This window comes from Amblyomma americanum, chromosome 1 (assembly GCF_052857255.1).
Source record: "Amblyomma americanum isolate KBUSLIRL-KWMA chromosome 1, ASM5285725v1, whole genome shotgun sequence".
Taxonomy (NCBI): domain Eukaryota; kingdom Metazoa; phylum Arthropoda; class Arachnida; order Ixodida; family Ixodidae; genus Amblyomma; species Amblyomma americanum.
This window is the reverse complement of record NC_135497.1, coordinates 495229525-495254301: the sequence shown is the minus strand read 5'-3', so window position 1 is coordinate 495254301 and position 24777 is coordinate 495229525. Positions and strand designations below refer to the sequence as shown.

Below are 24777 nucleotides of genomic sequence, written 5' to 3'. Positions count from 1 at the left end.
GTCCTTAACTTCAGCTGAACGCTTTTCGTTAGCCTCCAAGTTTCTTCCCCGTAGGTGAGTACCGATATCATACAGCTGTTTTACACTTTTCTCTTGAGGGATATTGGTAAACAGCCATTTATGATGTGGGAGAACCTGCTAAATGCGCTCCACCCCATTCTTATCCTTCTAGTTATTTCCTTCTCATGATTCGGACCAGCTGTGACTACTACCTGCCTTGCGTAGACGTATATTCCTTTACCACTTCCAGCCCCTCGTTGCCAATTGTGAGCTGCTGTTGCCTTGCTAGACGGTTGAACATTACTGTGGTTTTCTGGATGTTAATTTTTAGACCCAGCGTTCTGCTCTGCCTGTTTAACTCATTGATCATGACTTGCAGTTCATCTCCTGAGTGACTGAGCAAGGCTATGTCATTAGCAAAATCGCAGATTATTTAGGCATTCTCCATTTATTCTTATTCGCAACTGTTCCCAATTCAGGTCTTGGAATACCTCCTCTAAAGAGGCGGTGAATAGCAGTAGAGACACATTATTTCCTAGAAAATCACTCAGGCAAGGGTCAAGATAACAAAGCACACTTTCATCTCTGGCAAGCGCAAAATATTTAGCACAGAGAGGTCATGCAGGTGGAAGATTGTTGGGAATTTGTACACGGAATGAAAAATACAGCATATTATAACCGGAGAGGCCGCTCTTCACCGAGACGGAGACAGTATCAATGGATCTGCTAGTGAATACCAGGTCAGGTAAAGAGGCACTAGTGCAATGGGCACGCTTGAGATTTTATGGTTTATGGTGTATGGGTGTTTAACGTCCCAAAGTGGCTCTGGCTCTGAGGGACGCCATAGTGAAAGACTCCGGAAATTTCGACCACCTGGGGTTCTTTAACGTGCACTGACATCGCACAGTACACGGGCCTCTAGAATTTCGCCTTCGAAATTCGACCGCCGCGGCCGCGATCGAACCCGTGTGTTTCGGGCCAGCAGCCGAGCGCCATAACCACTCAGGCACACGCCTGAGATTTGTAGCCATTAGTTGAAGGTTGTGGCGCCACTTAGCGTCGAATAAGGAATGTGTGTCATGGGCAGAACCAGAAACAGGACAGTTATAATCTGTAACTGGAGGTTGAATTGAAATCACTAACAAGAAAAATTTTATAATGATTGAATTTTGTCAGCTCAGCGAGAAAGAAACCGTAACAGCTGGCCGGTAAGCCGCAACCAACAATTAAGACTGGTCTCAACAGGAATGTTTTAAACAGACACTCTCGTGATCATCAACTTTCGGTACATAGATAATGCGCTTCACCAAGAGATCAACACCTCTTGATTGTCTCTCGCAGGGGAACATATGAAGGAGGAAAAACACCTGCATCATCTATTTTTTTAGCCAAGTTTAAGTGGTAGCTACACAAGCGGATTATAACCTGATATTAAAGCTTCAAGTTCGTCGCTTCCTATGTACCATGAAGTTAGCTTATGGGCCTGTCACACTAGGCCAACAGTCGGCCGACTCGTTCTGCCAAAACCATGTCGTCGTGATGTCTGGCTCTATGTCACACTGCGCCGACGAAAACAGTCGGCCGACTGTCGGCGTCGGCGCCATGTCTCCCACAAGACGGCAGTTGGCCGATGGTTCGCCAACTCCCATGTCACACTAGCGAGACAGCGTGCGAGACCTCCCGCCGACTTGACCCTTTCTCGTTCTCCTCTTTTGTCATTTCCTGCTATGCGAAATTCATGGGCCGGGACACTTGATTTTTAACTCTTTTAAATAAATCCCACCACAGTAAAACACTCTTTAACAATCGTGATTATGAACCTAGGCTGAGGGCAGCCCAGTACTGAGCGGCACTTATTTCTGGGTCAGAAAGGCATGGCTCGAAAAAAAAAAATCCAGTCGCTCGCGGGTAAACAGGACGGGAGGGATTATTTAAGGCTAAAATAATAAAAACGAAAAAAGAAATTCTCGTTGACGCGGATTCGAACTAGGAACTTCTGGAATGCGAAGCTACTGCCATATCCACGACGCCACGGAGAAAATAGCAATTTTCGTCCTTCAGAGGCGCTGATAAGAAGCACTCCGCAGTGTTGCACTCGCGACAGAAGTAACGCCGGCGACCCATGTGCGAAAACTCGGCCGGCGCGATGCACCGGTCGCTGCTTGCGCATTGCAGCCCCACTGCAAGCAGGGACACACGGAGCAGCAAGCATCGTTGCGCCGCTCGACTCAAGCACTCGAGCTCAAAGTGTACGCTTTGCCACCCGCAGCGGTCTGATTACTGGGTGTTGAAGTTTGCACCAGAAAAGACGAAATAGCCATATTATCAGAAAGACCGCCTGCTATACACGAGCAGCGACAAAGCATGCTTGCGCTATTAGCGAGCTTTCGGCAACGGCACCGCCCGCGGTCCCGCCAGGCGACGAACTGTGCTGCTGCCCGGCGCAGCGGACGCCGCTTCGCAAGTAGCCTGCGCTATATCTCTTAATATCGCTTGGCTGTTAACAGTATAATCGCACCATGAACTAAAATTATGGTCAATTTCCGCGACACCTTCGGCTGCGGAGCTAGCGGACCGCTGCGGGCGACAGGCGAGCCGGACCACAACGGCGGGCCAGCGGCAGCTTGCTGGGCGATTCTGGCGAGAAATTTTGCTCTTATCAAAGTTGTTACTTTTACCAGCAACTCGGTGTTGATCAACGATCCTCAGAAATGATACATTTGTCACATTTTTCAGTCTCAGCGTTTATTGCTTACGTCAAAAACAATCTTAAGCTAATTTTTATAACGGCGGCGGACGGGATCCATGCTGGCCTGCCGGCGAGCAGGCTCGGTTTACTTCACGTTCGCACAAGAAAAAAAACAACGAAACAGCCATGCTATCAGAAAGGCCGCATGCTATATTCGAGCGACGACACCATGCCTGCGCAACAGCCGCGCTTTCGGCAACGACGACGCCTGCGGGAGCGCCAGGGCGACGAACTGCGCTGCTTCCCGGCTGCCGTACTCGTCGCTAAGCCTAGCTGGTTTCGCATCGATGCCGCAGCTCAGGGAGCTTTGGAACTAGCCAGCGCAGTAATAAAGGAACTCCTCTAGTCACATCAACCTGTCCGATAATAAAATAAAGTTATGCTCGATTTCCGCGACGGCTTCAGCAGCGGATCTAGCAGACGTCAGGCGAGCCGCACGAAGCAGCAGCAGCAGCAGCAGCAGCAGGCGGCTATAGGATGAAATTTGCTTGTATCGTAGTTATCACTTCAACCTGCACCTTGGCATTGGCCAACGATCCTCAGTAATGATACCTTTTTGGACATTCATCTATCCCAGAGCTTGTTATGAACATAAACAAACAGTACTATAGCGAAATCGTGTTCGTGTCTCGTGAATGTTTTTGCTCAGCGACCGATCTCGCGACGACACGGTCGGCAGACCGGTTTTGTCGGCGTCGCGGGCGTCAAAGCATGTCACACTACGGAGACATCTGGTCGTCGGACGAGTTGGTGTCGTTGTCGGCCTAGTGTGACAGCTTGGTCTGCCACAGACAAGGTCGGCCGACAGGGTTGGCCGATCTTTGGTGTCTTTGTCGGGTCGGCGTCGGCGGTGTGTCGGGCTAGTGTGACAGGGCCCTTATAGGTCAGGGGCCCTGCGGGTCTCATGTGGATAGCCTATGCGGGAAGCATATGTGCTCTGCAGCTGGTGACCAGGTGGGGTCATCTGACCTTGCAGGGTCACATGACCTTACCTCTGACCTTGTGGGCTGTTCGCAGATCACCCGGCGGGTCCCATATTGATCCCATGTGGGAAGCCTAAGTGTGGCTCCCGTCACTTGGCCCACAATGCCGAATAGGACTGATGCGTATCTGCTGGTGCTGGCTCAGTCTGGGATTCGCACATATTCTCCACAGGGGCCTGATGTGGGTTTGTTTGGGGCCAGCCTAATTGGGCTTGCCCATAATTACCCACAGGGGCCGACGTGGGTATTCCAATCTGAGCATCCCACCTAAACTTTATTTGCTGCCCCATTGTCCCCATAGGGAGACTTGGAAAAAGTTCGGTGAAACGAAGCAGGCGCAGTACAAGCAGACTGTGTGTGCATTTCAAACCATAATGAAGCGCGGAGAGTCGCAGATAGTCGAGCACGCCTGGGTAAGGTGGCACAGTTACCCTCGCGTATCGTCGGTTATTGTCTACAATTTACGCGATTGCGTGAGTCAAACATTGAATCTTTAGTTGCTTAGAATCATTATGTATATAACGTACGCATAAGAAAAAATTGCAGGCTGGTAGATTACAAATCAGGTAACTGAAAAAGCAGCGTACGCTATAGGATGGAGGCCCGCCGGTGTGTTCAGTGTTCAGCCCCACTATGGCACATTAGGACTTACTCTGGCACTACATGAGCGGCCTCATGCGGGATGACCTAGTTTTTTTCCCGCACAGAACCCGAATTCACATTGCGTATGTCCCTCAAGTACACGCGGGCAAGCCCGCATTCCTGCGCTGCCACAACCCATGCAGAACTAGAGCAATTTTCTTCCGGCCGCCTCATTTAGGTAGGTCTAGGTTTTTCTGCATAAAGACCACACTTGCATGACACTGCCACTAAGTACCCCACAAGGGACCCATGTGGACAGCATGCGAGCACGCTCGCTTTTCAGCACCGTCCAGGTCTATGCGGGACCTAGAGCGCTTTTGAGCGGGCAGCCCCATTTGGGCAAGCCCAGCTTCTTCCGGCAGGAAGACCACATCTGCGTTCCACACACCGTCAATTACCTCACAAGGACACATGTAGGCACCATGCGGGCATGGCCGCTTCCCAACCCCGCCAAGGCCCATGCGGGACCTGGAGCCTTTTTGTGGGGGCAGCCGGCTCGCCCATACTTTTTCTGCATAAAGCCCACATTTGGGATTCGCCTGCCCTCAGGTATCCCATGAGAGTCATGCGGGTCGTACGCACGAATTTGATCTCAGTTATCCCTTGAAAGAAGTCAGGCAGTGTTTAACCGCGGTTATACCCAAAGGTCAAGCGATAGCACTTAGGCAATGACACGGGCCTAATTTAGACGTTGCCATCATGTCGGGCGCGGTTAATTATGGTTGGACATCGATTTTGGTCCAAATCGGCCAATGTTTTATTTCGGGGGCGTCCAGAGCCATATTTCATCGATGCCCCGGGCCAAATTTGAAGGTCCCCACCGTGTCTGACACGCTGAATTACGGTTGGATATCGACGTAGGTCCAAATCGGGCAAGGTCAAATTTTGTGGGTGGGTCTAATTTTGGCTGGGCAGTCAGTGCGAAGGCACGGATTGGTGCTACGTAGAGGACGATAATGAGTGGGCACAGTGCTGCCGGACGGAGCAGATGAAAGTTCTTCAAGACAACGCTTTGCAATGCACAGCGCAAGAGTGTGGTGCACCGCCTATTTCTTGGTCACTCCCCCGTAGTTGGTATGTGCCATTTTTATTTCAAGCCAATCAACCAAGAGTGTTGTGCAGTTTAACACGAGGCGTGTTGGTCTACGGTTTCAAGTGATCTTTTAGTGCTCATGGAACTGTTTAGTTTGTAGAAAAGCCACATGACAGATCACCACGCAGAGCCGCCACGTTTATCGAAGTCTGCGTTCAGAAAGCAATGTGCTATGGTTTGAAGGTATATCCTGCGCCTGCCTGCCTTTACTCGATACATGTGTGTGCCTCTCGGAATTTTGATGTGCGTTCAAAGTGAGAGCAGGATGCTGGTGTGATTGTGTATGTCGGGTTGCGGAATGCGACCTGGTTAAGTCGTATTTGAAGCCTGTCAAGGTGAATGTATTTTCATGCAATAAATAAAAAATCTGTGCCGATAGCCTCTCGCGCACCGTCTTCTGAAGCTGATCTGTTCGCGCTGCCGCGGCTGCGACACCTGGCCGTAGATTGGTTTCTTTTTGTGGCTTCTTTTTTTCTCTCTAGGAACATTTTGACCTTGTCTACGCTGAAGGTCAATTTCAACCGCGGGCAGATCACATGGTGTTCAGTGGGGTTGCTGCATCGAGCAGAGCTATCGCTCTAAAAGCTGAAATGAAACCCATAAAGGATGAACAGCGGCAAGTCACTTCCCCACACTAGACCTGGCCTACATAAGTATTGCAGGGGCTGCCCCAGTCCTACCTTCCTACGTGGGACCCCATTTCGTGTTCTGTTTGGTGGACGCATTGGCTTACACAGTGTGAGAAGGGGTAAACATCTTCTGCAAACATCCATTTTTGACAATTTTCCTGTTTGTTCAGACAGACATGGAGTTGAACGAACCCGCTAACGAAAGTGACTGGAGCTGTATATTCTACAAAAATCATCCTCTTGTCATCCAAAAGGGCTCTAAAGCTGTAAATTCTCATCGTTTTCTTTGTCACCCACTGTTTAAACTTCAAAATTAAAGGCTTTGAAAAAATTAATCGAGACGCCTCTGCCATTAGTGTGTACAGAAAATCATATGGAACCTAAATTCTATGGAAAAACTAATAACTAATTACTTTATCTGTAGGACTAGTTATCCCAAAAAACGACTTCTGCCACAGAAGCGCCGCTAGCAACGTGCTGCCCCAAATTCTTGCTAACAGGTGCGCAGCCTTACCTTCTTCCTCTGGGCTACGCAAACGATTTCAAGTGCCCAACCTGAGTCTAACCAAACATCTGACCAAAGTGAGACACATGGTAGTGAACAACTCATTATACGTTCGATGCTTCCTTTCACTCACCTTGTTAAGGCCCAGCCTTGGCTTGATAGCGAGGAGGTATCCCGTGATAAGACCAATGCAGAAAGGTCCTCCCCTCGTATAGAAATTGATTTCGATTGAGTCATGGTAGGCAAGACGAGAGCTTCATAGGGCCATCGAAAGAAGAAAAAAAAGATTAGTCAGATGACCATATGTATAGTAGTGATTGACGTTAAATATCGCAAAAAGTCACTTTACCTTACAGAAGCTAAGCTCTAAAGAAAGTTCAGTGCCCTTCACGGAGTCGCATTTAAACCGCTGCGACCTGAAGGCAAAACCACGCTAAAAAATTTTGCTGTACCTGCGGGTCACTCGAATAGGAAGTAATACACAACGCCGCGTCCTTCATGGCCAGAATTCCGGGCAGTTTGGTCACCGCCTCTCGCATATGCAAAAACGCATTTTAGGTGGCAAAAAAGAAACAACAAACTATCATGAAGATTGTTCCTATTCAGATGCATAGAAACCACTGCGATGCATTTGTTAGGAGGACCATAGTATGGCATAGAAAGCTGTTTTGTTCCGGTGGCTTAAAATTTTTGGCCTTTTAAAATTTGCGACCACGGGTAAGACCACGGGTAAATTGGTGACCACGGGCCCAGCTGCAACGGTTCACTGCTCTTTTGAAGCGAGCTCCTCAGTGAATCGCAGCAAAAAGCAGTAATATCAAATATCAAGCATGACTTGTTTACTTCTTCCGGATGTATTTATAAATGTAATTTGTTACCTTTAAGTAATGAACACAATTCCGGGGTGTAATTTTTGTTCATAATAGAACGCTTGAATGTATTTAACGCGCATCTACGTATTACTGAACTTAATCACAGCGGACGACACCGTGGGAAGCTTCGAAGAGTTAACGTAGAGGAGTCTTCTCTGGAGACTACATTAAATGTCACGAGTGGCCTTGCGTACAGGTTGCGTATAATGAGACGCTGAATCTGAATTAGTAGTGCCTCAAATAAAACGCGCCAGGGCGCCACTAATCAGTGGATTTCGTGGAAGATCAAGCTGAATAGCAGTAATTACCCTGCTCTGTATTCTCGGAGCAACGCCGTGGGTCCAAGGTCGTTGGTCTTGTTTATTATAAAAGTGGTTAGCGAGCAAGCAAAAATGCACACTCCAAGTCCCGCTATTGCAAACTTGGGCAACCTGCAACAAAAACCCAATGTCGCAGAATTATTATGAGGTCGCACATTTTTCATTCAATCTCGGACCTAAGTAAACGGAGGTACGACTGCACCGCTCTGTCGTGAAAGATAAATCCGGCGCCATACCTGCTGCTAAAGGGCATTACTACCAACAGTTTAAATCACGTGAGGTTGAGCACAGCGCGATCCGCTCGCTCGATCCTCAAGGGGTCAACTGCGCATGCGCAAATGGCCCCGAGGGGCGCCCTCTTCGAAATGCGCAGGCGCAGCCGATTTTCTGCGGAACTGGATCACGGTAGCGGATCGCGCTATCTATTTTTGCGATGAATCTTACCGCCCGCGTTGACAGTCGTCCATTATGTCAATAGTTTTTTTTTTCGGTTTGAGAGTTTGTGACAAAAGAATGAATTTCGTGGTAAGAATGCGAAGAATGAATGAGCCTGTCTGGCAGCACGGTTTTGAACGGATTCCAGAGCATAAATAGGATAAGCTTCATGAGGATTCCAAATGGGCTGATTCCATTTCCAATTCTGACCTGATGAATGACTTATAGGCTAATAACGTAACATGTTGAGGCGCATGGTACAAGTGACAGGGCACTGCGAAGTCTGGTGACATCGCGCAAGATGGCGAAACTCTGTACTGTCTTTTCTCTCTTGCGCTGAAATTTGCGCCACTTTTTGATGTGGTAATGGCGTATTTGATGCTGAGCACTTAATTTTGATTTGCTCTAAGGGAACCAGAGGCTATCAGATAAAAGTTGCGGCGCCGGCGCGCTGATGATCCTCACAAAATCGCAGTAGGTGGCGAACGTCTTTACGAAATGTACCGTAGAAAAAGCGGAGTATTCCTCCATCGTCGATGTCTCTCAAGTACGGATGCGTGCTGGCACTGCGTTTATCCATTACTACAGGTAATAACCTTGGTGACTTCGCTATTCTTCAGCGTGAAAGCAGCGCCGCGCTCACCGGATGGTGCCTCAGGTCGTCGCGCATTCTAATGTGCGGCGTTTGTTGTCCCTAATTTTTTGGTAGCAATCAAGTTTTTGAGTCGGCGGCTTGTTGCTTTCTTAGTAGAGAATATGCAGCCAGCTGTGGCGAGAAGGGGAGGAAAATAAATCGGTATGTGTATGTGTGCAACCAACGCAATCACACAAAAATAAATTCAATTTGGACGAGACGCAGCCTTGTGCTTGGACAGAACGTTTTAATTCACAGTGCATTTAAACCGAAGTAGTCCGAAAACTTTTTTGCGTGATCGTGTCGCTTGCCTCTCTGGGTGTCGTGAGTTTGCACATGCTAATGCTAATCATTCCTTTCATTTCATTTTTATTTTATTATCTTAAAAGCCCCAGGGAAGGCGTATTACACAAGGGTGGGAAGTGTTGGGTTACAAGACAGTACACATTTTTGTACTTTCAATGATCTTTGATAAGCATGTGATTACAGCAATATCGCTTGTAAGCCGGTTCCAGTCTGCAGCTGTTCGGAAAAAAAAACGAATTGAAAAAGTGACAGTGCGTGAGAGCGCATGGGCAACCTGTAGATGACTGATACAGTGTAATATGCTTGCTGGGGAAATAATATAAGGTGCGGCGCGCATGGGGCTGTTAGAATTTTATTGAATGAAATAGGCTGTAATCCTGACAACGTAGAGATAAGGGCGATAAACCGGAAGCTGTTTTAAAGGCGGAAACGCTGGCGTGGTAAGAATAAATCAATGAATGAACCTGTCTGGCAGCGCGATTTTGAACGGATTCCAGTGCATAAATAAGATAAGCTTGATGAGGATTCCAAATGGGTGATTTCATTTCCAGCTTTGACCTGACGAATGACTTATAGGCGAATAACTTAACTTGTTGAGGCGCATGGTATAGGTGACGCTTTAAGAATCCTAACGTTGTACTGGCTGATTATATCGTGTTAGTGGCGTGCAAGCTGCAGGCAAGATCACTAGAAAGTTTTAGTCTTAAATACGCATATGAATGAACTGGTTCTATAGGCACGTCAGAGATTACTTAGGAAAAGATACTAGTATTATGACGACAGTGGAAGGATAACAGCTTACATTTAAATATTACGGTTAAGTTTCATTAACCAACGGTTACACCATTCTTGGACATCATTGAGATCGCTTTGGAGTGCCGATTGATCAGTGGGGGCAGTAGCGGAAGTATACTGGGAGCGGTGTTGTTAGGAACCCTTCAATCCACTTCAAAATGTTGGGATGCAAATTTAATTGGGAAAGTTTATTCAATAAGCGAATATTAGGCACCTTGTCGAAGGCTTTAGCAAAATCTCAGAATATGACGCCGGTCTGGTGATTAGCTTCAAGTTTCATGTGAAGATCGTGTAAGAAAGTAGCCAGTTGGGTCTCGCAGCAGTAACCTCTAAGAAATCCATGGTGACGCGGGATGAAAGAGTTGTTAACATCAAAAAATGCCATGATATGGGTATCGATTAGATGCTTCATGATTTTGCAGGGTCCTGGTTAAAGAAATCAAACGGTAATTTAAAATTGAGTTCTTGTTGCTTGATTACAGTCGCTGGGCAATTGGCCTGTGAGGGGTGACTGTGTGAACAAGAGCCGCAAAAATTACACAGTTGTTTCCTTTGTGTTTTTATTATTTTAGCACCAATGACAGCAGCGGATGCAAGCTTCATGTTTTCTATTATAAAATTTCTGTTGGAAAAAATATTATGGGAGGCTGATGATCCTGAATAGATGTCGGCAGCAAACGCCAGCGAGGACTCGCTGTTAGGAAGAGTTGAATAAGACCCATGATATTTTAATGTGTGATGAAAGATTGATGGCTGCAGTAACGTATGTTACCGGGCACGTTGCATTTGCATTTTTGAAAAAGACACGACGCTAAAAGTGCACGCACAAAAAACGAGGAAACCAAGGACAGGCACCTGTTTTCGTCTTTCTGTGCGTGTACTTGCAGCACCATGTTTTAACGCACCATGTTTTAAGGGCCCCGTGTCGCAGAGAAGCCGGTGTCGTCGGCGGCGCTGGCCGTAATGGGCCTGTCACACTAGGCCAACAGTCGGCCCATTCGGTCTGCCAAAACCATGTCGTCGTGATGTCTGGCTCTATGTCACACTGCGCCGACGAAAACAGTCGGCCGACTGTCGGCGTCGGCGCCATGTCTCCCACAAGACGGCAGTTGGCCGATGGTCCGCCAACTCCCATTTCACACTAGCGAGCCAGCGTGCGAGACCTCCCGCCGACTTGGCCCTTTCTCGTTCTCACTCTTTTGTCATTTCCTGCTATGCGAAATTCATGGGTCGGGACGCTTCATTTTTAACTTTTTTAAATAAATCCCACCATAGTAAAACAAACTCTTTAACAATCGTGATTATGAACCTAGGTTGAGGGCAGCCCAGTACTGAGCGGCACTTATTGCTGGGTCAGAAAGGCATGGCTCGAAAAATAAATTTAGTCGCTCGCGGGTAAACAGGACGGGAGAGATTATTTAAGGCTAAAATAATAAAAAGGAAAAAATTCCGGCCGCGCGGATTCGAACTCGGAACCTCTGGAATGCGAAGCTACTGCCATACCCACGACGCCATGGAGAACAGAATAATTTTCCTCCTTCAGAGGTGCTGATAAGAAGGACTCCGCAGTGTTACACTCGCGACAGAAGTAAAGCAGGTGACCCATTTGCGAAAACTCGGCCGGCGCGATGCACCGGTCGCTGCTTGCGCATTGCAGCCCCACTGCAAGCAGGGACACACGGAGCAGCAAGCATCGTTGCGCCGCTCGACTCAAGCACTCGAGCTCAAAGTGTACGCTTTGCCACCCGCAGCGGTCTGATTACTGCTTGGCTTGGTGTTGAAGTTCGCACCAGAAAAGACAAAATAGCCATATTATCAGAAAGACCGCCTGCTATACACGAGCAGCGACAAAGCATGCTTGCGCTAGTAGCGAGCTTTCGGCAACGGCACCGCCCGCGGTCCCGCCAGGCGACGAACTGTGCTGCTGCCTGGCGCAGCGGACGCCGCTTCGCAAGTAGCCATATCGCTTGGCTGTTAACAGTATAATCGCACCATGAACTAAAATTATGGTCAATTTCCGCGACACCTTCGGCTGCGGAGCTAGCGGACCGCTGCGGGCGACAGGCGAGCCGGACCACAACGGCGGGCCAGCGGCAGCTTGCGGGGCGATCCTGGCGAGAAATATTGCTCTTATCAAAGTTGTTGCTTTTACCAGCAACTCGGTGTTGATCAACGATCCTCAGAAATGATACATTTGTCACATTTTTCAGTCTCAGCGTTTATTGCTTACGTCAAAAACAATCTTAAGCTGATTTTTATTACGGCGGCGGACGGGATCCATGCTGGCCTGCCGGCGAGCAGGCTCGGTTTACTTCACGTTCGCACAAGAAAAAAAGAAAACGAAACAGCCATGCTATCAGAAAGGCCGCATGCTATATTCGAGCAACGACACCATGCCTGCGCAACAGCCGCGCTTTCGGCAACGACGACGCCTGCGGGAGCGCAAGGGCGACGAACTGCGCTGCTACCCGGCTGCCGTGCTTGTCGCTAAGCCTAGCTGGTTTCGCATCGATGCCGCAGCTCAGGGCGCTTTGGAACAAGCCTGCGCCGTAATAAAGAAACTTCTCTAGTCACCCCTTTACTGCCAACCTGTCCCATAATAAAATAAAGTTATGCACGATTTCCGCGACGCCTTCAGCAGCGGATCTAGCAGACGTCAGGCGAGCCGCACGAAGCAGCAGTAGCAGCAGCAGGCGGCTATACTATAGATGAAATTTGCTTGTATCGTAGTTATCACTTCAACCAGCACCTTGGCATTGGCCAACGATCCTCAGTAATGATACCTTTTTGGACATTCATCTATCCCAGAGCTTGTTATGAACATAAACAAACAGTACTATAGCGAAATCGTGTTCGTGTCTCGTGAATGTTTTTGCTCGGCGACCGATCTCGCGACGACACGGTCGGCAGACCGGTTTTGTCGGCGTCGCGGGCGTCAAAGCATGTTACACTACGGAGACATCTGGTCGTCGGACGAGTTGGTGTCGTTGTCGGCCTAGTTGACAGCCTGGTCTGCCACAGACAATGTCTGCCGACCGGGTTGGCCGATCTTTCGTGTCTTTGTCGGGTCGGGTCGGCGTCGGCGGCGTGACGGGCTAGTGTGACAGGGCCCTAAGCGAATAATCCCAGAGGCTAGGGTGCCTCGATGCGCGCGCCCCCGCTTAGGGGGAAGTCACCCTTTGAACCACTCGAAGCCGCCAAAACCTGTTTTCGCGCGCTCCCTCCGCCATTGCATTCCCCGCGTCGACCTCGCCGCTCTGCTGTCGTGTGGGCGTCACTGCTGCGTGCCTGCGTTCGCGCGCATATCATTGCCGTGCAATGCCTGGATGTTGTGTTCCTCAGTGCTCCAACCATTCGAGAAATGGTTGGAGGATGTTCAATTTTCAAAGATACCTGAAAATGAGGCTTCTGTGGCTGGTCCCGATCAAGCGTGACAAGTGGAAACCGACGAACTCCTCATGTATCTGTAGTGTAATTGCTGCATGTTGGTTCAGTGCTGTTTTTGTTGCGACTTATCGCTTTTGCGTTTATCCAGATAAGTGTATTACAACATTTGTATTGGTCGGATGTCATTTCCGCACTATACGTTTTGCTCGGCGTAAAAAAAAAATGGCACGCTTCAGCGCCGAACAGGCCATTTTCTGCAGCTCGCCTGTTTGCATCCGAAAATGCATGACACAATGTTTTCGCTGGTGAATGCGTACCAAACGTGCTTTCGGCGCTTCTGTTCATTAGAGAATAATAGCCTTTACGAGGCGCTTGTAAGCGAACCGCGGCCGGCACGGATCAAGGCGCAGAGCACGAGAACAAGCGAGGGCACATACGCTATTGCAATTACCTTGCATCTGGGTCGTCTAGGAACCAATACGGATTAATTTACTTACGACTTTTGAGTTTTTGACACGTATGCTGCGTTGGGTTGCGTGCGCTGACTGTTAGCCCCATGCTTCGTCCAACGACGCCGCATTAATTCAGTAAATGAGATTAACAGAATATGTTGTTATGTGCAGATTGAGGCGCTCATCAGAGTAATTCGACTGATATATTTGGACTACTTTGTTTTCTTGCGTGCTTTGTTCATTGTTTTCATTCTCGAGCAGGAAATGTGGGGCTAATTACAATAAAAAATTCATCTGCAGGCGCCCGCGAAACCAAGACGCTGTGTCATCATTGACCGCGTCTGCTCACATTTCTTACCCATCCATTGCACTCACTTGTATTGAGACATTTATAGCTAAAAATTAAAAAAAAAACGCCAAACAAGCTTGGACAGAAATCACCCGTTGCGTTTCATCAATTCTATTAAACTTGGTAGCTTGAAATTAACTACACTAAAGAAGTGAACAAAACTAAATACTTTCAATTGAGGGAGGTGTGCTCTAAAATAAACTTCCAAACTCCCCCATCCACGCAGTAGGTTGTGGCATTTTTCAAGCGTTGTGTTCGCCCGGAGATTAAACATCCGTAGGAAGGACGGCACCAGTGGGTCTGCCAATACCCGCGGTGGTATATATATGCCTTGATGTAACCGCCATCGAGATTTAGCTCATCTTAAAAGCGGCTCAAAAGTTTTTTATTGCATGGTTCCCTTAATCCTAATCTATAGCAAAACTTGGTAAATGAGCGTTTTCCTGAATTTCTTTTTCCTCTGCTTCTCTAGGAGGATGGTCGCTTGATGCCGAGTAAGCTAGCTGACGACGGAAATTTATGTTGTGGTTGAGTGCTGTTTCGGCACACAACGGGGTCAGTGCATAAGAGATAGGTTTTGAACTATAGCGATTGATTCTAGAGAAGCTTCACTGACATAATTGGCGCATATCTTGCACACCCGCTTTCCTTGTTAACGTCGACGCCTTGATGTTGGCTGCTTGTCCCGTTTTTAATAGCTGAAGGCTCTCCAACCAAATTTCGTATTCTATTCTCATTTAAAAGAAAAACGCACCGCAAGACTCCTTATTTTTTTTATTTTGAGCGCCCGCGGCGAGCAAGAAGCGAGCAGCCCGGCCCCCATGATAACGAAACCAGAGGCACCCTACCAGAAGCTAGGGTGCCTTGATGCCCGCTCGCATCGCATCCGCTTTCAGGGTGAGCACACCCTTTGTAGCACCCCGCGCCGCCGTTTTCCCCTCGCAGTGGCATGTTGGGTCGGTCACACGCGCCGGTCGCGTATACTGCTTGCTATGCATGTGCCATCGTTTTTGTGCAGTTGCGTGGCGACTCCAATGATGCGAATAAACTGGAAATTGACGCTGCATGGTTGTTTCGCTCGTGGCAGCAAGGTTCTGCCAGTTTTGAATGTTTTTTACATGATGCAGTCGCTGCGAATGCACGCCGATCGAAAAGTTATGACTGGCCGCTGCGTTTCCCACTGACTGGCTACACTGAAAAAGAACCTGCGGTTATTTGCGCCTGCTTCGTAGTCATAATTTACAGTATCAGGGCCGCCGAATGCTATTGGGTTATGCTACATTTGCAGTTCTAACGTAAAAACTGTTTACTAGACCCCAAGTTTCTCAGGTATGCCAGCAGCGCGGAGGATGATCTGCCGAACATAATTACATTTTGCGTGGTTAACACCCGCTTGTCCAACATTAAATGGGATGACTTTGTCTTATTACTCCGCCATATGTAAAGGATTCCAAGCAGTAATCGGAAATTTCTTTTCCAAACGATCCGTCGCCGCACTATTCTGGGGCTGACAATTGAGGACATGTCTGAAAAATCCGTTCATATTTTCTTGTTTGCTAAAGGCTTTTTTCCGCAAAAAAAAAAATATGCACATTGTCAGAGTTTCCCTCTGAAGAGTGTTGAATGGACGTTGATTGATAGTACGATGCAACACCTTGCTGCTTATTCAGCAAGACATCTGTCGTTTTTATTGGTTTTTCTTGGAAAGAATTAAAAATAAACGGTTATGTGAAATTTGTAATTGAATAAGGCAACATAGCAACAACAAATTTCAGTTGCTAAGTGTACAAAAACTTTAGTTTTACCTTCTGTGCAAAGCATGAAGGAAAAACAATAAAAGCGACCGATTCACAAAGAAAACTGAAAATTTCAACTCTAGATTACGGCTTCATTTCAATGCCACTATTCACGCCAAACTCGACTAAGGGGAGTCGGAGCAGCACAGGCCGCCTTTCTCGCTTCAGTTGCCAGAAGACGCTGGCTTGCCGCCTTACTACATAGTCGCTGGCCACGGCAGTAGACCTCTCATTAGGTACTGGTCGGGGCTAGCTGTAGTAAGTGGTTTTATTAAAATAATAAAAAGGAAGGAAAAGATTTGTGCTAGCCCCGGCATCTGCCATCGATACCGATGCACCTGAACTGGGGCAGCGGAAATAAAGGATAGCAGATAGAATGGAGAAATGAAATGAAAGAGGTGAAGGGACAGGAGGAGATGATTTGACTCATGCTGAGCAGAAAGACGCGCGGCAGGCAAGGTCTCATCCCCGCAGCTGTCATCAAGAAAGATAAAAAAATTAAGCCCCAGGACATGGCTGCCCAGAAGCACGCGTGACGAATTTTACTCATCTCGTGGCTATAGGTACGTGACGGCAACCAAAGTAGCATATTTTCCTCAGTAGTGATTTACTGAAAAGCGATACCAAAAATAAGGCGCCTCTTCTTGACGACAGTGTAATTCGTCACGCATGCTTTCTTGCTTACTGACGCGCTCGGGATATTCGGGGTGAACTGGCGCCAAGAAGGGGGGGGTCCGAAAAAGTGAGTTCCGAAAAATGGGGTAGAAGGTGCATTGTGTACCTAGGCGTCTCTAATCTGGAGGATAAAGGCGGCGGGGAATGCTGGAAACATGCTAAGCCAAGGCTGTAGTGAAAAATTTTGCGCGTCATGTCGCGCCCCTTTGGCGCCAGGTTATTTACAATCGGGAGACGTCTATTTAAGAGTCAGCGGATGGGGTCTTGCTCTGTTCGTGGCACTACCGATCCGGCTGCTTCAAGTGAGCTCGTGTTGTGTGTGTGATTAAGCCGTCGCATATCAAGCTATGACGGGCTGTTGTGTTCCCGGGTGTTCTGCCAGCACTAGAAAAGAACAGCGGCTACTTCGCTTTCCTCGAGACAGTGTGCGCAGAAAAAAGTGGGGAACGCAGGTTAAACGAGACGGCTGGAAGCCAACAGACAACTCCAAAGTATGCGAGGTAACGCATGCGAAACGCTGCCATTTCAGAACAATATTTGCTGGGGCGGAGGCATAACGCACAACTGAAAAGTTGCACCTTCATAATTACTGAAATTAGCTGTCGTCAAAGGCGACTTGTCGGTCTTCATTTCTTGGCGAACGAAGCAAATGAACAGGGCATGGAGTCCTCATATATATATATATATATATATATATATATATATATATATATATATATATATATATATATATATATATATATATATATATATATATATATATATATATGTGTGTGTGTGTGTGTGTGTGTGTGTGTGTGTGTGTGTGTGTGTGTGTGTGTGTGTGTGTGTGTGTGTGTGTGTGTGTGTGTGGTTATTCTGATGAAGGCTGTACCACGGCGGAAACGTCAAATTACATTGTTTTCAAACGTTCGTCTCTGTTTATTCACTATATATATATATATATATATATATATATATATATATATATATATATATATATATATATATATATATATATATATATATATATAGCGAGCATGTCAAGGTGGTGCATATATCTGTGTTAATAGTGAACATACTGATTATGAATTTACTATTGGATGTGTTTTGGCACGACACCCTAAGATTATTTATATTTATCACAACTGCTGCTGGGTATCGCTGCTTTTTGTCGAGCTGGTGACGCCACGAGCCTTACATCTGACTGGTGAAAGGCTCCAGTTCCTCGTATTACCATGCATTACTTTATTTCAGCTCCATTTTTACCAAGACCAATATGAAGCCAATCGGCAGGATGGACGGCGCCTTCTTAAATCCACACCTGTGCCAAAGATTTTTGAATTCAGGCGTAAGGAAATATGTACTTTCTCGAAAGTAAACATTTCGACTCAGAAACCTCAGCTCACTAACCTCTGCTTATGCTGATGCTATTTAAATACTCTCCAAGCAGTGTCTTTATGTACTGCAAGAGGATTCTATTACGAAAAGATAATGGCATAAAAAACTCGGAAGAAATAATGGTGACATTTTCTCGCTGATCTGCCCCATAGTTCATCCAGTTCAGATGGCGGAATTAAGCATTTCGGGTCCTGATCACGGGTCTGTGTTTGCTAGCTTATGCATGTCGTTCGAAATCCGATGAAGGGAACCATTTAAAGCATATGCGTAATTCAAGACAAGTTCAGTGCTTCGTGTCCTCAATGTAATTTGTTCCTGTTTTTTAACATTTGCAGCTCGACCTAAATACAGAAAGCCGCCCCGTCAACGAACGTTCCCAGCTACCATTGTCAGTGATAGTGACCAGAGCTCATCAGCCGCAGAATTCTCTTCTGAGAGCGCTGACAGTGATGTGAGCGAAGAGCATCAAGATGGAAGGGAGAGTGAAGCACGAACAGCAGATGTGTTTTCTATGTCCGCAACTGAGCTCGTGAAACAAGTATAGGACGTTCAGAATAAGAACTCGATTTTGAGGGAACAATGCTCTCTGACGAAAAAAGATGGAAAGAAAAATTATAAATACAAAACGCCTTTAGAAAGAGATGTCTACTTTGACCTCAACTATCAGCTTCCTGAACGAAGATCAAAAAGTCGCCCTGCAGAATAACAACGGAAAGGGCTGTTCATGGAGCCCAGCGACAGAAAAGAAGGCTTTGTAGCTGAAGTTTGCTTGTGGCTCTACAGAATCCGATGTTCTGCTTGAGCAAGCCAATCCGCTGCCGTCAAGAACACTCTGCAGAAGCCTACAGCATCTTCCATTTCAACCAGGCGTGCTCACTAAAATATTTGAAATAATGAAGACCAAGGTATCCATGATGGCCAATATTGAAAAAGACTGCATATTGTTCCTGAACGAAATGGAGATCAGAAAAGGGCTAGAGCTAGATCGCAGTTCTGATGTTTTTTCTTGAAACGACGACTCTGTCGGAGTCTGATAAACCAGCTAATCATGCTCTTGTGTTCATGGTTGGAGGCATGAACAGCCGTTGGAAGCAAGTGATAGCTTATCATTTTACAGGTGCTTACGCTTCTGGTGACACGTTGAGAGATTTTGTGTTTGATTCCATACGACTCTGCTCGGAGATCTCTTCGCGTACTCTGTGTGACCTGTGACATGGGTGCCTCCAACCGAGCCATGTGGAGGTCTTTAAGTCTGTCGACCTCACGTAACTCGGTGTCTGTGTGCAGTGTTCCCCACCCTTGTGATGCAAGAGATCTTTACTTTATGCCCGACGATGTTCATGTACTTAAGAATATTAGAGGACATCTTGTGAGGAAGGATGTCATGCATCTTAGTGAAAGGATTGTGTCAAGATTTAATTTGCCGAGCACTGAAATTTTGATAGGCATGTTGAGAATTTGATTGAGTATCAGCACGTCGAACAGCTCAAGGTTGCTTCAAACCTCGGTGAAATTCATTTTTCAGATGGTTACTTCACAAAAATGAAGGTCGGAATCGCTGTGCAGCAATTCAGAGAAGCCCCTGCAGGAATTAGGTAGCTTGTAGATCAAGGAGCGTTATCATCGGAAGCTGAAACCACTGCTTCGTTTTTTGAACTTTTATTCAAGTGGTACACGATAATGACAGCTCGCCATCCGTTGGTCGCCTTAAGCATGATTGACAAAGAAAAGTATGAGCGAGCAATTTCAGTTTTGAACCTTGCGTCAGAAGTTGTCTCGGAACTCAGCATTGGCGTGCGAAAAATCTGGAAGCCCTACCAGTCAGGCGTAGTCATGTCGACAGAAGTTGTGCTGAAGCTGCACCTTTACCTCCTGAAAGAATGCGGGTACAAATTTGTTTTGACTGGCAGGCTTGTCCAAGACTGCTTGGAGAATTTATTTTCCGTGATCCGAATGTGGGCGCCTGTGCCCAGCTCACATGATCTAAAAATGTCGTAAAAATTGTGTCAGTGAGCCAGTTTTAAATGTTCCAAAAAAATTTGGCTACGAAATTGACGACAGTGATTATCTAGTTGATTTTCGCTCTCCAGAAATACAGCATGCGAGGCAGTGCGAATCTGACGAAAAAGAGTTAGTCATTGATGTCGATCGGCACCCAGTGTCTTCTATCGAGGGCGACATACATTCTCATTTAGCAGGATTCTTAGGCCAATTTAGTCTACTGTGGAACATCGCTTGGTCTGCATGCGAATGCTGACCGCGGAAGAGCCCGGAGAACAGCACAAACTCATTCATCTGAAAGAGTTTGTACAAGGTGGGAAAAATTTAACTTACGCAAGCCAAGAAGTTCTGAAATTTGTTGAGCAGTGCAAAAGGACATTTAATTTTTTTCTGAAACAAGAGATATTAGTCGTATCAAAAAGCTAATGAAGACACTAAGACAAATGATTATCAGTAGTGTGGCCCTCGCACAAGTTTCGTGCACACAGCACTCAGAAATTTTCCAGAAACTTGTTGACCGTTTTGTGTCCCTTGGGCTTCGTATTTTCGCACGATGGTTGAACACACCTGAACTTCTTGATCGATGCTATGGAAGCAAAACAGTAGCAGACGCAGGCCTTCAGTGAATACAAGTTGCCTTTTGTTTTAGAACGCAGAGCGGAATGTGTACATTTAATATCATGTATATTGTAAATAAATGGATTATTCTTTGCTGTTCTGATATTTACATGCTGTGTTTCACTCAGCAACACCGACTCCTATGGTCAGTGCATTTGATGTCCGCCGTATTCCGATGACGAAAAGTGCGGAAGCTTGGAGTAGCGACACACAAAATATATCTCTTAATTAGGTTTTGTTGAAGTGGACAGGCTGGTCATTACGAGCTGGCATTGCCTTGAACCTTCCCGAAACTGAAGTCAAAATTTCTTGGCGAATAAGCAGTGGTTATGGCTATCATGCTCTTGTGCAAAGTGAATCATACACACGCACAAGTTAATTGTAGACTACGAAAGAAAACCACGCAGTAGCAGATTCAACAAAGGTGACCGTTTCACACATTTCTTGAAATCAAGACAAATTATAAATAATGTGAGTCAATTTTGTGCTACCATTAAACAGTGAGTCTCCTACATAGTTCACTGGTCTGTGTCAACAACACCCCAAACACGAGGTGAGCAGTGTATGTCAAAATCATCTGACAGTTATTATGCTTTCATGTATTTATCTCTTATATACTGCCACTGCTTTGTCGCAGTAGCACCAGAGGAGCAAGTTAATGCCCAAACATCCTCGAAAGTGTCGTTGACAGGAAAGCTTGATATTCTAATTAGAACTGCCCAAGTGGCAGTGTTTGGCGATTATGAAACTCCAGCTCTGAATAAGCAATTCTGACTGTTGGAAAAGCAATCGAGATCTAGAGTATCCGAGTGTACAGATAGCGCTGGAAATGTTACAACCGCTGTGAGAATGTAACGAATGTTCGCAAGGCGCCGAATTTCTCAGCAGATGAGCTGCGAAACATGACATATTTTAGCTTAGCTAACTCCGATTCACTGTTTGAAACATCTTTGGTACCACCCTTTCTTGTTAGAACATCAGGTTTGCGGATTTTCACGCGGTAGTGGCAGTTTTGTCTTCCGAACGGCCCGCCACCGCATTGCGCTCTCTGCAGCCGAACGGGAGAGTGTGACCCGACATGTAGCCGTCGCGGGCGGTGTCATCACCCTGAAAGAGGAAGCGAGCTGGCATCGAGGCACCCTACCAGGAAGGATGGATGGAAGGTTGGACCGTCCCCTTTGAAACGGGGCAGTGGTAGTTGCCACTAGAGTCACTAAATAAAGACTTAGAGTACCGGCACTCTTTTCTCCTATTGTCCTGTGCCGCCGCCACGATCATTGGTCAGTTTGCATCACGTGATATTTGTTTACATTGCGACGGTTCATGGGGGCTGCCATTATGTGGCTTATGCGTTTTCAGTCGGGCAACAGTGGTAGTCCTAGTGCTGCGACGCTGCGAGTGCTGCCGGTGACCGACTCAGTGACCAGGGATTCCGCGCCTCGCAGCATTTCAGCTCCGCACGACGAAAGCATAAACTGAAGGCAACAGCTGTACCATTTGCATCTGAGCGGCTCCATGCCGTACGGCTACGATCCCCGCCGCAGCGCAGGGTGGCTAAAAGCGTTGTTTACAAAATGGCCAGGCCAAAGTTAGCGGCGAGGTCGCCGAAGCGGCAATCTGGCAACAATGATAAACAACAAAATGGCCGCCCCTGCTTACCGCCGTGCTGGAGTGACGGTACTCTAAGTCTTTGTTTAGTGACTCTAGTTGCCACCATGCTCAGTTTTTTTTTTCAGAAGCGCGCACGCAGCGCCATCAGGCGCCGCCCACTAAAACCACTCACTCTTCCTTCTCTTCCTCCTCCTCCTCCTCACAATGTACCCCACTGCCCCAACAGATAGCGCGCGACGGCAGCGACTCGTCTCTTTTGGGAGCAGTGGGGCCGTGCGGGGACGCAGGAATCGCGCGGTGAATGGCGAACAACGCAGCGCGAATCCAAGGCGCGTTCATCACGAAGCTTGCGGCTCACTGCCCGTTCGTTAGGCGCGGAAGCCGTGGACTCCCTGGCAGTGCTGCAACACGCTGTCGCGTTCCACCCTTCAAAGTAAAACTTAAGCGTCCTCCAATTTTTTAATTGATGCCTGTGCATGATGGTTCTTATAAGGTTGCAATATGTACTCCTCTTTACCTCCTATCGTCGACGTCATTGCGAAAAACGCGGAAATTTGGTAAGTCAGCGACACATTTTCTGCCAGAGATTTCAGTGTTTAGCCATGTTTCTGTCAAGATTAGTAAGTTGCTGGAAGGCGATGAGACCAGAATAAAAGCGATGTCTCGTTTTGACATGAACCTACAGACATTGGTGAAAATTTTTGACAAGGAAAAGGTGGGCTGTATTGTATAGTTCGAATGGTGTGCGGACAGTTGCTGACGGGATGGCTGCTGTTGTACTTTTTCTACAGTTTGCGATCCCTCATAGAATGTTTAACGTTTTGGACCGATGTGTAAGGCTTTGAAACACAACGCGAATTTATCTCTTTAACGCGCATAGGCAAACAGCTGTTTTTGAGCGTTCCGGACTAAATGAGAAAAGCCTTCGGCGATGTTATGATCTGCTCCTTTTAAGTTTTCTTTTTCACAGGATAGGCTGATTTCTTTAGTTTTGATTTCGTTTCCTTTGTGGGGATTTAACGTTCACAAGCGACTCATGCTATGAGTGACGCCGTAGTGAAGGACTCTGGAAATTTCGGCCACCTGGGGTTTTTTAACGCGCGCCGGCATCGCACAGTACACGGACCTCTAGAACTTCGCCTCCATCGAAATTCGACCACCGCAGCTGATATTGAACCCGCGTCTTTTGTTCAGCAGCCGAGCGCCATAACCACTGAGCCACTGTGGCGGCTTTCTTTAGTTTTGAACGATGTCAATTTTACAATAATTAGACTGTTGCTATCTGTCGAGTGACGCCCAAGACAATGAGCGCGCTCGATTAGGTTAGAGTCAATGGTAAAATTTAGATGTTTAGAGCAGTTTTGAATGGCTGTTTTAACCGAATCCGGAGCAGGTCAACAGATCTGCTGTTACCTGATCCTCACCAGCTGTTTTCCCCCTTTGCATTGCTTTTAAGGTTTTCTTCACTTTTAATTTTCTGGCGGGTTTCCTCTGCGCTACCATTTCTCTCATTAGCGTCTTCATTACATTGGCTACTGTACAGATTTGTGTAGACTTATTTGACTACTTTAACTTTCTTATCCATATTGCTAATCACACTGCTCTTTTTCTCGTAACGCATGCGTCTGGTTTTTGTCTATGCTTAGTTCTCTCTTCTGTGCTTTTAGCTTACCTCTGCTCTGTAGAAGGTTCTCGATTCTTTGCATATTAAACAAGTTTATGTCGGTTACCTCAAGCGCTTATTGACGGAAACCAACAGTCGCTGAATCCAAGGAGAACAGAGAATGTCTTTTTTTCGATTTTGTGGCTTTCATCAATGTGAGACTAATTAAAGCAGAAGAACAACAACCACATGCCACCGGTAGAATTCGAACCCACGACCTCCGAATAGCGCTTATTGGCAAGCTTTGATAGCTCTGCCAGTTTATTGTCTTTGGTGTTAGAGGCTCTCATGCTTGGGCGTTTCTTAATCAAATATCTCGTCTGTTGAGAGAGCTTATTGGTATCCTGCCTATCTTACCGCCTACTTCTACTGCGCACTCCGCAGTGAAAGCTGTGAGATTATCGTTCAATTGCTTGAACACTGAGGTCGCCGTCTTCAGTTGGAGCCGAATTTATTGAAATCTACAGCAATCATTGCGCGTTGGCGGAGTAGCTGCGCAACGCCTCCGCCCAGCGGTGCTCCTCTGATTTTCATGTGCAGCATTCTTGTACAAAAATTTTCAAAACTGGCATATTGGACGGTACTGTTAAAAAACTAGTGAAGGCATTAGTCCATTCTTCCTATGTGTAGCAAAATCATTCCGTTAAAGTTTTTCCATCGCTAGCAGCAAGCATTTAAGCCTGCCATAAAAACCAAGGAGGAATGTTTTTTTTTACGAAAGCAAGAAGGTTATTTGCAAAACAAAATGCAAGCCTGCCGACGGAACATCTACGGATATGTTGATTTCTATAGTGAAATCATACAATATATGAAAATATTCCGTTTATAAACTCCTTGCTCTTGAAAAAATCTTTTATACAGAGTTGCGGGGCATATGAGGCA

General features: G+C 46.8%; 1 pseudogene across 1 annotated transcript in view; it reads right to left on the bottom strand.

Moving 5' to 3' along the window:
• LOC144116103 (nose resistant to fluoxetine protein 6-like) overlaps window positions 1–24777 on the bottom strand; it is a 197951-nt pseudogene that overhangs the window by 12692 nt on the left and 160482 nt on the right. Inside the window, exons 12-13 of the transcript XR_013311731.1 lie at window positions 7782–7904; window positions 6735–6855 (exon numbers count right to left, since the gene is read on the bottom strand). The product of XR_013311731.1 is annotated as a nose resistant to fluoxetine protein 6-like (transcript). The remainder of the gene's footprint in view (window positions 1–6734; window positions 6856–7781; window positions 7905–24777) is intronic.